Source organism: Helianthus annuus, chromosome 7 (assembly GCF_002127325.2).
Source record: "Helianthus annuus cultivar XRQ/B chromosome 7, HanXRQr2.0-SUNRISE, whole genome shotgun sequence".
Lineage (NCBI taxonomy): Eukaryota > Viridiplantae > Streptophyta > Magnoliopsida > Asterales > Asteraceae > Helianthus > Helianthus annuus.
The window spans coordinates 84,592,710-84,605,542 of record NC_035439.2 but is presented as its reverse complement, the minus strand read 5'-3'; positions in this window follow the sequence as shown (position 1 = coordinate 84,605,542).

The window sequence follows — 12,833 nt, the reverse complement described above, 5'->3', positions numbered from 1 at the left end:
TACGTAACTGGGGTTATGATACTTACAACGAGGCAGAACTTCGTTATTTAGGGGGTATAATGCCCGAGTATAGCTTATACTATATAGAAATTGAGAGAGAATTGTGGGAAATTGTCACACCCTGACTTTTGCGGAAGCGTGATTATGGTGTGACTTTCTTAATATCATTGCATTCAATCATAACATCAACTATATGATAAAACCATAGGTTTGTCATCCATTAAATAAGTGTAAAACATAACAACATCGTTTTAAAACGTAGACTTCAAATTCAAGTTTTACAAATCATACAAATTGTTTATGAGTTCATTAAAGACTCGTTAAAAGTTAATGAATAACACCAAGGTTTGGAAGACGTGTCTCGTCCAGGAATAAGACACACTAACCAAACTCAAAGACCATGGATGAGATCTTTATTCTTAACGCAACATAAAAACTTCCAATGCCCGCTAGATCCACTTTATAAATTCCCTGAAATACATGTAGTTTGAAAAACATCAACAAAAGTTGAGCGAGTTTATGTGTTCGTTTGTGTGTATGTATAAACCTTTGAAACGTTGTAAGTATGTATGGAAGTCCCTGGTGTGTAGCAATAAGGAAAAAGAGATCACCACCGGTTTGCAAAGCCAATGGTATGTGTGAAGTGATGCAGGAAGACTTCAAACCTAGCAGATTTCGTCAATAAGACATAGTCACCTCATGGTCCACTCAGCGGACTCAGGGGTGGGGCTCGCTAAACCCGAATAGATCTATCACTCATGTCCCTCGGTCCTACGACGAGGATTAATGGCCTTAAGTGCTATACCCACCACTCACATGATCTAGAAATAACCCTCCTTAGCTAAGCATACCATGTATAAAACGTTGTAATAATCGTAACATGTATTTCACCCCCGAAGTATAAAACTGAAAACAGTTAAAAGAAAAGGGGGACATGAACTCACAGTATTGCGTCTTCAGTACCGGCAACTCAAATCTCCGCAGCTAAACACAACTACCTACAGTGTACTAACGTCTATTAGACAAACGGGCCGTGCCTTGGCTTAGAGTTTAACGTTTTTGAGTTGCGTTTCTTATGTTATTCCAAGTTATAATTATTTGTTAAAATAAAGTATTTTAACTTTAAACTATATTTCGTTTTGGAATAATTGCTTAACAATATTTTGTAACAACACTTCTCGAGTATTTATTTCCGTATTTCCTTCCCAAGGATGGGAGTATTTCATACGTGTATATTTGTAGTCTTGGATAATATATTTTTAAGTCTCACTTAAAATATATATAACTTATTTGTCAAAAGTAATGTATCCCAAGAAAATATATATTTTTCCCAAAAATCATATATCTTCTAAATGTACTAGGAAAATATATTTTTATCTCCCAAAAATAATATATTTTCTCCTTGTTGAAAATATGATATAACTTAGTAATATTTACAAAAATCATATTTTCACTTCCTTCGTTTCCAAAATAATATTTACCGAAAATATAGTTGTAAGAGTATTTTCCGGAATATTTCATAAGTTACGTCTTATCGTTCGGTTTCACAATATCAAGTGTGTAACTTATATTTCATTCCTTGTGATTTTTGGTATTATTTTGGAGTTGTAAATGTCATGGTATTTGTAAGTTATATTATTTTACCCTAAAATAACATAACTATTTAACAAAGTATGCAAATATTCACACAAGTGTCTTAATATGAAATATATATTCTAAATATATATTTATCCATTTTTATTTATAAAAACCAACCTCCAATACTTGTATTTTTGTTACAAAAATTATGGCAAGGTTGATATTGAAAACATAGTTTAAAACATACTTGTAAACACTTGTTTAGAAAATATTTTCTAAGTGTTGGAATTTTTAGAAAATTTCGCCATAGTTTCCTTTGTAAATGGAGGTGTCCATGCTATTTAGCATATCATTTTCTTTTCAAAAATCATCCAAACAATCAACAACAAATCACTAATCATCTTACGCTTACCAAGTGCAAAAACTATATACTTTTCATAACAACATGAACTTGATATTTCACAAAAATGTGTAGTAACTTGGTAAAGTGTTTAGTGGGTTTAGTTATCCTCCAAAATATATTTACTTCTTGATAAACCTCATTCTTGGAAGTTTTAGATGTTCACAACTTGTAAACATGTTTTACAAAAATGTTTATTTATAACCTCTTCTTGTTTCTCTAGCATTTCTACACTTGTTTTTCCACTAAATATAGTGTAGGTTTAAGTAAAAGCTATGATCTTTCAAAAATCACCTTTTTAAACTTGGTTTTCATGGAAAATCATTCATACATCTTAGATTTATAAGTTCACTAGCTTACTTTGTTTATTGTTTTTCAAGAAATCATTTTCTTTTATCAAGTTCATGTGTTCACAAGAAGATGATCATTCTATGGTATTACATGATCATCCTCCCACTTGCTAGATTATGTGTTTAATCACCATCTAGCAAGCTCCATGTGATGATTAACATCATCATCTCAAGAAATCAACAACTAAACATCATTCATGCACTAAACAACATCATATCATCCATTTTTCATCATATGTAAGCTTTATGTTCAAGATTCAAGTTCAAGTCTTTTAGTGTTCTTATGTTAATCAACATAATATATCTTTTATCCACTAAAAATATGAAGTAACAAGAGTTAAAAAGAATCTTACTACTAGCTTCAAGCTAGGGAAGAACAATGGTGAATATGGAGTGGATAAAAGCTAATGATGGAGGTCCTTCAAGATCCGTGAGTTCCAAGCTTCCTAAAACACCTTGTTACACCCTTGGATGAACTTGGAATGGGTTGAATTGAAATGAAAAGATGACGGTGTGGGGAAGGGGGGTCGGTCGTGAGCTTTAGAGAGAGGGAGGAAGAGTTGTGGTGAGTTGTGAGAATGATGAAGATGGTTAAGTTCACTTATAATCCAAATCTCTATTGTCCAATGGGTTAAGTGTCTAGTTAGTACATGACAATATCTTACCAAATCCAAGAGAAGATCATGGAAGGATTGTGAGAAGATTACAAATCTTGGGGTGGGGCCCTCTTGGGCCGCAAATAAGAAGGAGGGGGGTTAAATGTAAATTGATGGTAAATGTAGGTAATTAATTGGAAGATAAGTATAAAGTCTAGTGTTTTATGTGTATGATGCTTTATGTAGTATGTTAGGGTGTTCGGGAACCATAACTAGCTTAGAAAAATAAAAACAATGCTTCTAGCAATATTTTAGTGTTCCGGGTAATGTCCGGTTGTTCGGTTAGATACCGGTTCGTTAAAGTGTCAAATTATTCCGTATAGTGTCCTTTATGTAACTTTTTGCGACTTTTTTAATTCCCGACACTTAGGAAAGCATACAGGACCATTTTGTCATATTTTTGCATGTTACTAGCATGTTAAAATGCTGATTTTTGATGATTAATGCAGAATTCTGCACTTTGAGTAGGTTTTAGGCACTTTCCGGCACTTAAACTATCACCAAGTGACGCAGTTTCATGGTCCTTACTTCCCTACACTCCATACCAGTGTAGTACCTTGTCTCTGGCCCTTACGGGGTCTCAAAACATTGTCTGTCTATGTACTAACATTGTCAGCATGTTCTGAGTTATCCGCTAACAGTGCTAACTGTGCTTTGTGCATCGCTTTTGTCACTAAAGTTTGTATGTAATAAATGGTGTGACAGTATGAAATGTGATGCACATGTATGTATGATACAGAAATCATAAAGCAGTTTATATCATCAGTTGTAATTAAGCATAGTCATTAAGCATTAATCAATATTAATTAATTGTACGGATATATGCAAATTTGATAGTTGTCACAGAAATGAGCGACGTAAACTGAAGGCTGAGGGCCTTCTTATATAGGGCTGTTCCGACATCGGGTCGCGACCCGCGAGCTAGGTGGCTAGGGCTTAGCTTGAGTTAGTCACCACTATAGGCTCGCTGGGTGTTGTGCCACGTGGCACCCCAGGGTTCCGCCACCCCTTTACTCACTCACGCCCCGCGACGGACCACGGGGGGTCTGTCGCGCCCCGCCAGAACCACCTGATTTTTGTTTTTTATTTAATTTTTATAAAATTAAAGTATTTAGGGCCCACTTTTCGTATACAGGGTGTATTTTAGGACGTATTGGGACATTTTAAATATTTTTAGGGTGTCGGAATTATTTTGGAGGGTTGTTATACGTCCTGATTCTCGAAAATCGACCTTCGATCTGGTTATCATCAGCTCTGTGTTCTCGAAGAAGATGTTCCTAAAACTGCATTTCGCACTCGTTATGGACACTACGAGTTTGTGGTTATGCCTTTTGGTTTGACCAACGCACCCGCCATGTTCATGGATCTTATGAATCGTGTTTGTAAACCTTATTTGGATCGCTTTGTGATAGTCTTTATTGATGATATTCTTATTTATTCGAAAACTAGAGCTGATCATGAACGCCATCTACGTCTTTTGCTAGAACTTTTGCGTGGTGAACACTTATACGCTAAGTTCTCTAAGTGTGAGTTTTGGATTGATGAAGTACAGTTTCTAGGGCACGTTGTTAGTAAGCAAGGTATTCATGTTGACCCTTCTAAAATCGAAGCTGTGAAGAATTGGAGTACGCCTAAATTTGCATCTGAGATTCGTTCCTTCTTAGGATTGATGGGTTATCACCGCAGATTCATCTCGGACTTTTCAAAGATCGTCGTTCTTCTTACTTCGTTGGCTCAAAAAGAGAAACCTTTTGCTTGGGGTCCCGAGCAAGAGGAATCTTTTCAGACCCTTAAGACTCTTCTTTGTAATGCCCCTGTCCTTGCTTTCCCTGAGGGGAATAATGACTTCGTGGTATATTGTGATGCCTCGAACCGAGGCTTGGGCTGTGTACTCATGCAGCGGGACAAGGTCATCACTTATGCCTCCCGACAACTCAAAATACATGAGAAAAACTATACTACCCACGACCTTGAGCTTGGCGCAGTTGTTTTTGCGTTGAAGATCTGGCGGCACTACCTATATGGTACTAAGTGTGTGGTTTTCACTAACCATAAGAGCCTGCATCACATCTTTAACCAAAAGGAACTAAATATGCGTAAGCGACGATGGGTAGAATTGCTTAATGACTACGACTGCGAGATCCGATGTCATCATGGCAAGGCGAATGTCGTGGCCGATGCTCTTAGTCGTAAGACTCTGTAAGACCCTAATACATATTTGACAAAAGTCGTAGCGGAAATTCGTGCCGTAAAATTTCTTTCATTACACACGTCTTGACTTACTTGAAAATTCATTTTAAAAATATCTGTTTTACAAAACAAAAGCATTACACTCTTTTGCTAATGTACAAACTCAATTAATTCCGTACAATCTCTCTCGTGACTCGGTCTTCGATCTCTATTCCTCATGATAATAGCCCGCGATTTGCATAGCCTGCACTCACCACATACAATCATAGCATTAGCATACCATACATAAACAAAATTTATGCTTGTACACTCCCCATTTCGTTATCTTTCTAACTTTAAGCATTTCATCTGTGTATTCGTATCCTGGTGAGGCTTCAATAATGTACATGCATTACTTTTCATCCTCAAGACACACCATTAATAACGTATTACTTAACGTATCTAAATTATACACACTTACATTCTCACCAGCATACATCCACATCTACATACGTACATACCTTCCTATACTTCTACATATTTGCATACTCTCATACGCACCTTCATGCATACATTCATACATACATATTTACATATGTGCCTACATTTCTACATCTCTACAATACATGCATATACTCCTACGTATTTTCATATATACATAAATACTCACCTACATACGTACATACACTCCTACGTACACTTTCCATATCTTGCATACTCATTATACATTAATCACATGGGACTTGGATTTAGATTTATAATCCATATACATCAAAGGAACGTTAAAAATCATGTTTGGGAGACCCATCGTAGTCCACGGATAATATACCGAAGCCTACGATGCATAAATTACATAAATAACGAAATTTCAGCTTTTAGGACATGGGGAGGGTGTCAGCGACGGCACTAGGGGGCGTAGGCGACGACCCTTGCATTTACACGTAGCCAAAAACCTCTGTAGGCAGCAAAATAAGCCGTCAGCAAAAACTGACTTTCCAGGGGGCGTAGGCGACGTCCCATTAGGGCGTAGGCTACGGCCTCTCGAAAATCAGTTTTCCTGCTGTGTTGTTTTCGTCGTTCGAACGCACTAAAACTCGCATAACTTTTTAAACGTTTACCCGTTTAACCTCCCGTTTCTTCCTACATGATTGTAAATTAACATTCTATCATGTGAACTTAAAATCCAACATCCGGGTTAAGGAAATTCTTGACTTATACGTTTTCGGCTTATTATTCATTTACGAATTATTCGACCCGTTCATGTATTTAGCAACATAACTTGTTGGTTTGACTTTAACTTCATATGAACTTAATAATTTCAAGGTCATCTATCATAAAAGATTTATTCCCGGATACCTTACACCTTTTTCCACCCATTTTCTCTCCAAAAGCTTATTTTGACCCGTTAAGGTGTTTACGCATTAAATAGTCTATGACCTACAAAACCATACTCCCCACTTTCATACTTGACCAAAACATTACACTAATCGAATAGCTTGTTTCTAAACTACCTTAAAGATCGTTTGCCCAATATACCCATCAAGGGCGTCTTAGTCAACTTTAATCCCGTCATTTACGACGAAGGACTTCATCACATATTTGATCTCAAACATCATGTTTAATTAATTAAAACATTATATTACTTAAACAAACTAAGAAGTGATTACGGAAATCACTTACCTTATGCGTTCGTGCTCGTATCCGATCCTTGCTTCCTCTTGGCCCGTTAACACCTCGTGCTTGAGCCCGTCCCGACGTGATTCCTATACTTCCTTTTCATCGAAATCACGCTCTTATTAGCATACTCATTTGTACATGTTAACAATCATATCAATCGCATATTTCACACTTAACTTTCATCAGTCATTCCTAACAAATGTAACTCATAATATCATATCCATATCCGTATATACTCATGTAATTCATCACGTCATTAAATTTAACACGTACTGCTATAACATGTACCATACGACTTCCTATAATCCTACCTTTACGATAATGAGTCAAATCATGTTTCTTATACTTAGTTGACTTTCAAGAGTCAACGGTTTATCAGATGAACTTCCGACTTGTCCACATATATCCATAACATCATTTATGTTATATCAATGACACTCTATACATCTCTTACTCATGATGCAATTGTGCTTACAATCACATAATCACATAGTGATATTAAACACAACGTACAAGTCCCTAATGCATAGTCTTGACCAAGACATACATTCAACCCGAATTCTTGTATGAGTTCTATCTAAAGCACATTCTCCAAGTTAGTATACTACTAATTTCATCATTTCCTCATCTCATTCATATATATAACAAGCCATTTCATACAATATCACATCTTAACTTCACTTGGACATTTCATCATACACTTGGTGTGCGTACACCATTTAGTGCACATTGTACAACTAATTAAAGCACATTCTTCCTAGTTCATCCATAGATTAACATAATCTTTCACAAATCATTATCATAACCAAACATCATATGTTTTATATGAAATTATATATCTAACTACTTTCTATAACACAATTCTAATATCAACATTACACAATTCATCATAAATCTTCACTAAACTTCATCTTCCTACAAATTCTAAGTGGGTTTTATCCCAACTCATCAAATTAACACAAACCATACATAACCTATGTTCTATATGATGATTCTAACCCTTATACATGATCAATTTCATATTAACTCACGGATTAGAACATAACCCACTTCACACATGATCACCAATCTTAGATTTAAGACATACCTTACGATCCCCTTGTGAAGGTGATCATACTTTCATGTTCGGTTGTGAATTTGGGACTCGATTCACCCTTCAATTTGGTGACTTAATTGAGTTAGGGTTTTTGAGCTCTCAAGGAGCTCCTGGCTCCTTCTCGAACACGCACCAGATGTGTGTGTTGTGTGTGTGTTTGGTTTGTTAATTAAAACATAACTTTCTCATTATTCATCTCTGGTCCCTCTAGTTTGTTCCCTTGTGTGTTTTGCTAAACATTTGACTAGGTATAATAACCTAGTTATTACACTCCATTTTATTAAACATGGGGTCACACTAGTAAATTTAGTAATTCGAGTTTTGGGGCGTTACAAGTCTACCCTCCTTAAAAGAGGTTTCGTCCCCGAAACCTTGCTCATTCTTACTCTTACCTTTTCTTTGTACCCATTCAGAGTGCGTAATACAATATGAATACATTCAAGATCTTGGCTAGAATTTTACTCATAACTAAATGTAATTGTACGCATTGTACCTCCTTACTTAAATTAAGCAAACTTTACCTTCACAAACACATGAAAGGTCAGAAACTTATCCAGAGCTCTTATTAGTGTCATTTTCTCTTTCTATGATTTATTTCATTCTATTATTATATCATATACATTATTTCATTCTGTTCACCACGAGCAAACCCTAACATCCTGTTACTAACGTCCCTTCTACTTACATTTCATATTCATAGAAAGGTCGACGTATCATTATACGCATACCATAAACATTCGATATACCAATTCTTACTTATAATCACAAGCTAAACGTTTTACTAACCTCGTTTCCATTGCATAATCCAACTGCATGTGACCCGAATCGACCCAATTCATTGTGAGTCATGCAATACCTGGGTTGATTGTATTTATTCCTTGTTAAGCTTCCACTTAAATGCGTTCTTTCAACAATGTCTTGTTCAAATAAACATGGCCAACAAGCCTAGCATCAAGTTAGTATTTCCAACGATACTTACTGTCTTGTATAATCTATCAGAATTTACACAGTTACATTCAACTTTGTTCAGACGTAATGTTTATTGCATCTCCTTATTTATATATTAATTCTTTCTCGATTTCTTTTTTAAAACATTAGTACGTTCAACCCGTTTAAACAGGTCAATACATAACCATTACCTAACATGTCTCTTCCGTTGGTTGACCCACTCATGACGGGTCAATACATTACCATTCTTTCTCAGATATCTAACTTATTTGTCAACTTTTGCAGTTTGACTCTTTAAAGTAAACCCGGTACTTCCTACTTATCATAGACGTATTAGAGTATACGTTCATAATTTTTCCTTTCCATTCTTGTGTACTTGCAAAGACTTCATTTCCTCATTTTATTATTAATTTGCAAGAATTTTTACCCGTTTCCGCCCCTACTTAAATCATTTGTCTAAGTCGTAGACGTCATTTATCCCGATTCCCAAGAGCCAATTAATGATATGTCTAGCACATAACTTATTTTAGAGATTATTTCTTTCGCCTAAAGTTTCTTGCTACTGCATTAGCTTTTATCAGTTTTATCTGCTTGACAAGTCAACTACCTTATACTATCTTGCTATTACCTGCTTAAATATCTATTAATTTACTTTGATTGACCTTTCAAAATTCAAATCGTAAATATATTCTGGCCTACACTTACCCATTACCCAGTTCTGTTACTGTTAGGATCTGAGTTTGGTTTTGATTGTGTTTTACGTTTGAAATAAGATGAAGATGAATGAGTTGTGCAGCGCAATTAAAATGGAACAAACTTTTCACAATCAAACAGGAGAAATGCTTTTAACATACAAGTTTAACATTGAATCGAATGATTGAATTTATTTTCAACAACGATTACAATATGCAAGTATGCAACAAACTCCCCCTCAGCCTGAGCTCACAGAATTTGTTCGTGCAGGAAGATGATGGTGAAGAGCTAATAGAACAGTACAGAGCATGGTTCTATTTATAGGCACGAACAAACTACTGAAGCATCTAAGCTGACGTCACCATGAAAGTGACATCTAACCTCCTAACAAACTCTAACCTCTGATCTATACAACCCCTGCTATGCTAACTACTGTTATTACAATTCATTACATAAAGTAAACAAAACTATTGCTGCATCCTTCCACGCTATGAACCCAGCAGTACTTGTCATGATCAGCAGTGCTTGACTCAAGGCAGTAGATTGGGCAGCAGGGCTTTAGTTCTTCATCAGTCTTTGTCTTGATCAGTAGTTGTAGGTCAGCAGTTTGTATGATCAGTAGATAGGAGGTCAGCAAATGTTGAAACCACTTTCAAGGGGAGAGACTTGTATACATAACATCTGCTTATTCTGGATCCACTGCTCTGATCCAGTTTTGGCTTTAATTATCTGTTCCTCTGGTAGGGTTCAATCCCAACAATCTATCCCTGGAACAGATAATGCCAAAACTCTTCATTATTGTAGATCTTTATTGCCTCATCAGCAGTTCCCTTCTTTGTCCTTTGAGTTGAAGTTCAAAGGCTAAGGCATCTGTGTCGTCATCATCCCTGCTTAGGGTATGTTTGGCAAAAGTAGCTGGTGGCTGGTAGCTGGAAGCTGTAAGCTGGTAGCTGGTGGCTGGAAGCTGGTAGCTGTAGCTGGTAGCTAGTAGCTGTAGCTTTTTAGATATATTTGATGTTTGGTAGAGTAGCTGGAGCTTTTAATAAAATGTATAAAATGACCAAAATGGACATAACTAAAAATTTAGAAAGTTGGTGCATTAAAAAGTTTCCTATTTTTAGAGGTTAAAATAGTCATTTTTTCCCTAAAAGCTTGTAGCTCCTTCTAAACGCTACTAGTAGTAGCGTTCAACCAAAAGCTTCAAGCTCCTAACCTAAAAGCTTAAAGCTCCTTCAACCAAACAAGACTTTTTATTGAGTAGGAGCTTTTTCTTAAAAGCTTAAAGCTTGAAGCTCCTAAAAGCTTCTAAAAGCTCCATGCCAAACATACCCTTAGTGGAAGATCAAGGAGATCCTGCAAATCTTCAAGACTCAGGCCAAGAGCTTGTTCCCTTGATATATTCTTCACTTCTCCACTAGACTTGAGCAATGTCAGTACGTGGGTCTGTTTGTCAGTTTTCCACTTTAGTACTTTTGAGTCTGGTGGGTTTCTTGGGAGATTTTTATTGGATGAGGTGTTAGGTGATACAGGCCTATTCATAACTGGCTGAGCAGTGTTTGCAGGTTGATTCAACTCAAGAGTTTCTTCAATCATTCTTTTTATACCCTCTTTCACAAGGTCATCACCAGCAATTAACTCTTGAGTTGTTTCAGCATCCAACTGTTTTTACTCCTTCTTTTGTAGATGGCAGCACTAGCTGGAGCAGTGTTTCTCCTATTTGCACTTTTGATGGTCTTTTTGAAACCTCTGCTTCAGGATAGTTAGGTTTTTGTGGAACTTTTGGATCTTTCTTTATTAGTTCCTCCAACCTTTTGTAGGTGGCCCTGACCCTATCTTCTCCCCACTTTGACATAGAATTCTTGGACCCATAATCAGCTGCTATCAGCTCCTCTTTCATTCTCTTCAACTCAATTTTTCAGGAGGAGTATGTTTGACCTTATTTTTAATCATTTCTTGAATCCTGGCTGCTTCATTTTCAAGCTCAGGAATGGTCCAGTCTTTGTACATGTATTTCTCTCCTTTGTATTTCTTGTAAGTCATGATGTTATCAATGTAGTCTTTTCTCAAGGTCTCATCTGCCCTATCTGAGATTTGTTGACATACATTTTTAGCAAATCGCTCCAAAGCATTGACTTGTGAAAGTAGAAACGGGTAATTTTGCTGAAATTCTCTATCAGATTTCCCTTGTTTGTTTCTATTTGAGATATCCTCTGCTTGCTTAGCCTTGACTTTCAAATATTCTTCAATATTGTTTGGCCTGGGATATCCTTCAACTGATGGCAAACTCCTTTTAGCAGGGTCATCCTCATAATAGAAAGATTTGATTTCTTCCCTAACTGCTATGAGTTCCAAAGGAAATAAAACACCTGCATGAGGTAATGGCTTTTGAATTTGAGCTGAAGAGAGAGGAATGGGATTTGGAATTGTGATAAGTGCTAGAGATTTTGAAGATGCTGGTGGTGGTGATGGAGAATCATCATCTGGTATGATAATCCTTCTCCTTTTTATTTTAGGAGAGGCAAATGATGTTTTGGGTGGAACAGTGATGGTGACTTGAGTGGCAGTGGTTTGTGATTGACTAACAACTGTTGAAACAACTGGTGTTTCAACCACTGTTGTCATTACAGCAGATGTTGTAACATCTGCTGTCTTCTGCTTTTTGACAGGAGGTGATGGTGGAGATGTTGTTTTAAGTGGTGATGGTAAGGCAGTGGTTGTAGTGTGTGTTCAAGTGGTGTGTGTTGTAGTGATAGCAGTTGTTGAAACAACTGAAGTACCAGCAGATGTTGATACAGCAGGAGTTTCAATAACTGTTTGGGTGGAGGTTTGATGTTGGTGGCTTTTGGATGGTGGTTTTGAAGTATGCTTTGTGAGTCTGGATAGTGTGGACTTGGGTTTCCTTACTTTTCTAGTAGGATTTATTTTTGGCACAGGATTTTGAACATCCTTTAGCCCAGAACAACCCTGCGCATTCAGCTCCATGTAAGCTCTTTTCTCCTCATTCCACCTTGACATATCCTTTGCCGCTCTATCCCTTTTTACACTTATTACTCCTTCATCAAGTGCATTTTGGGTAACATCAACCTTCTTGCTACCATCTGGCAAGGGAATATTTCTGAGCATAGCATCCTTTTCTGGTTCAACATACAAACCATCATCAATCTCCTTCTTCTTCCACTCCTGAATTTTCTCCCCCTTTTTGGCATTATCTGGGGGAAGTTGATCAATAAAGAGAACTGTTGGAGGAGCAGTGCCAGTGGTTTTCA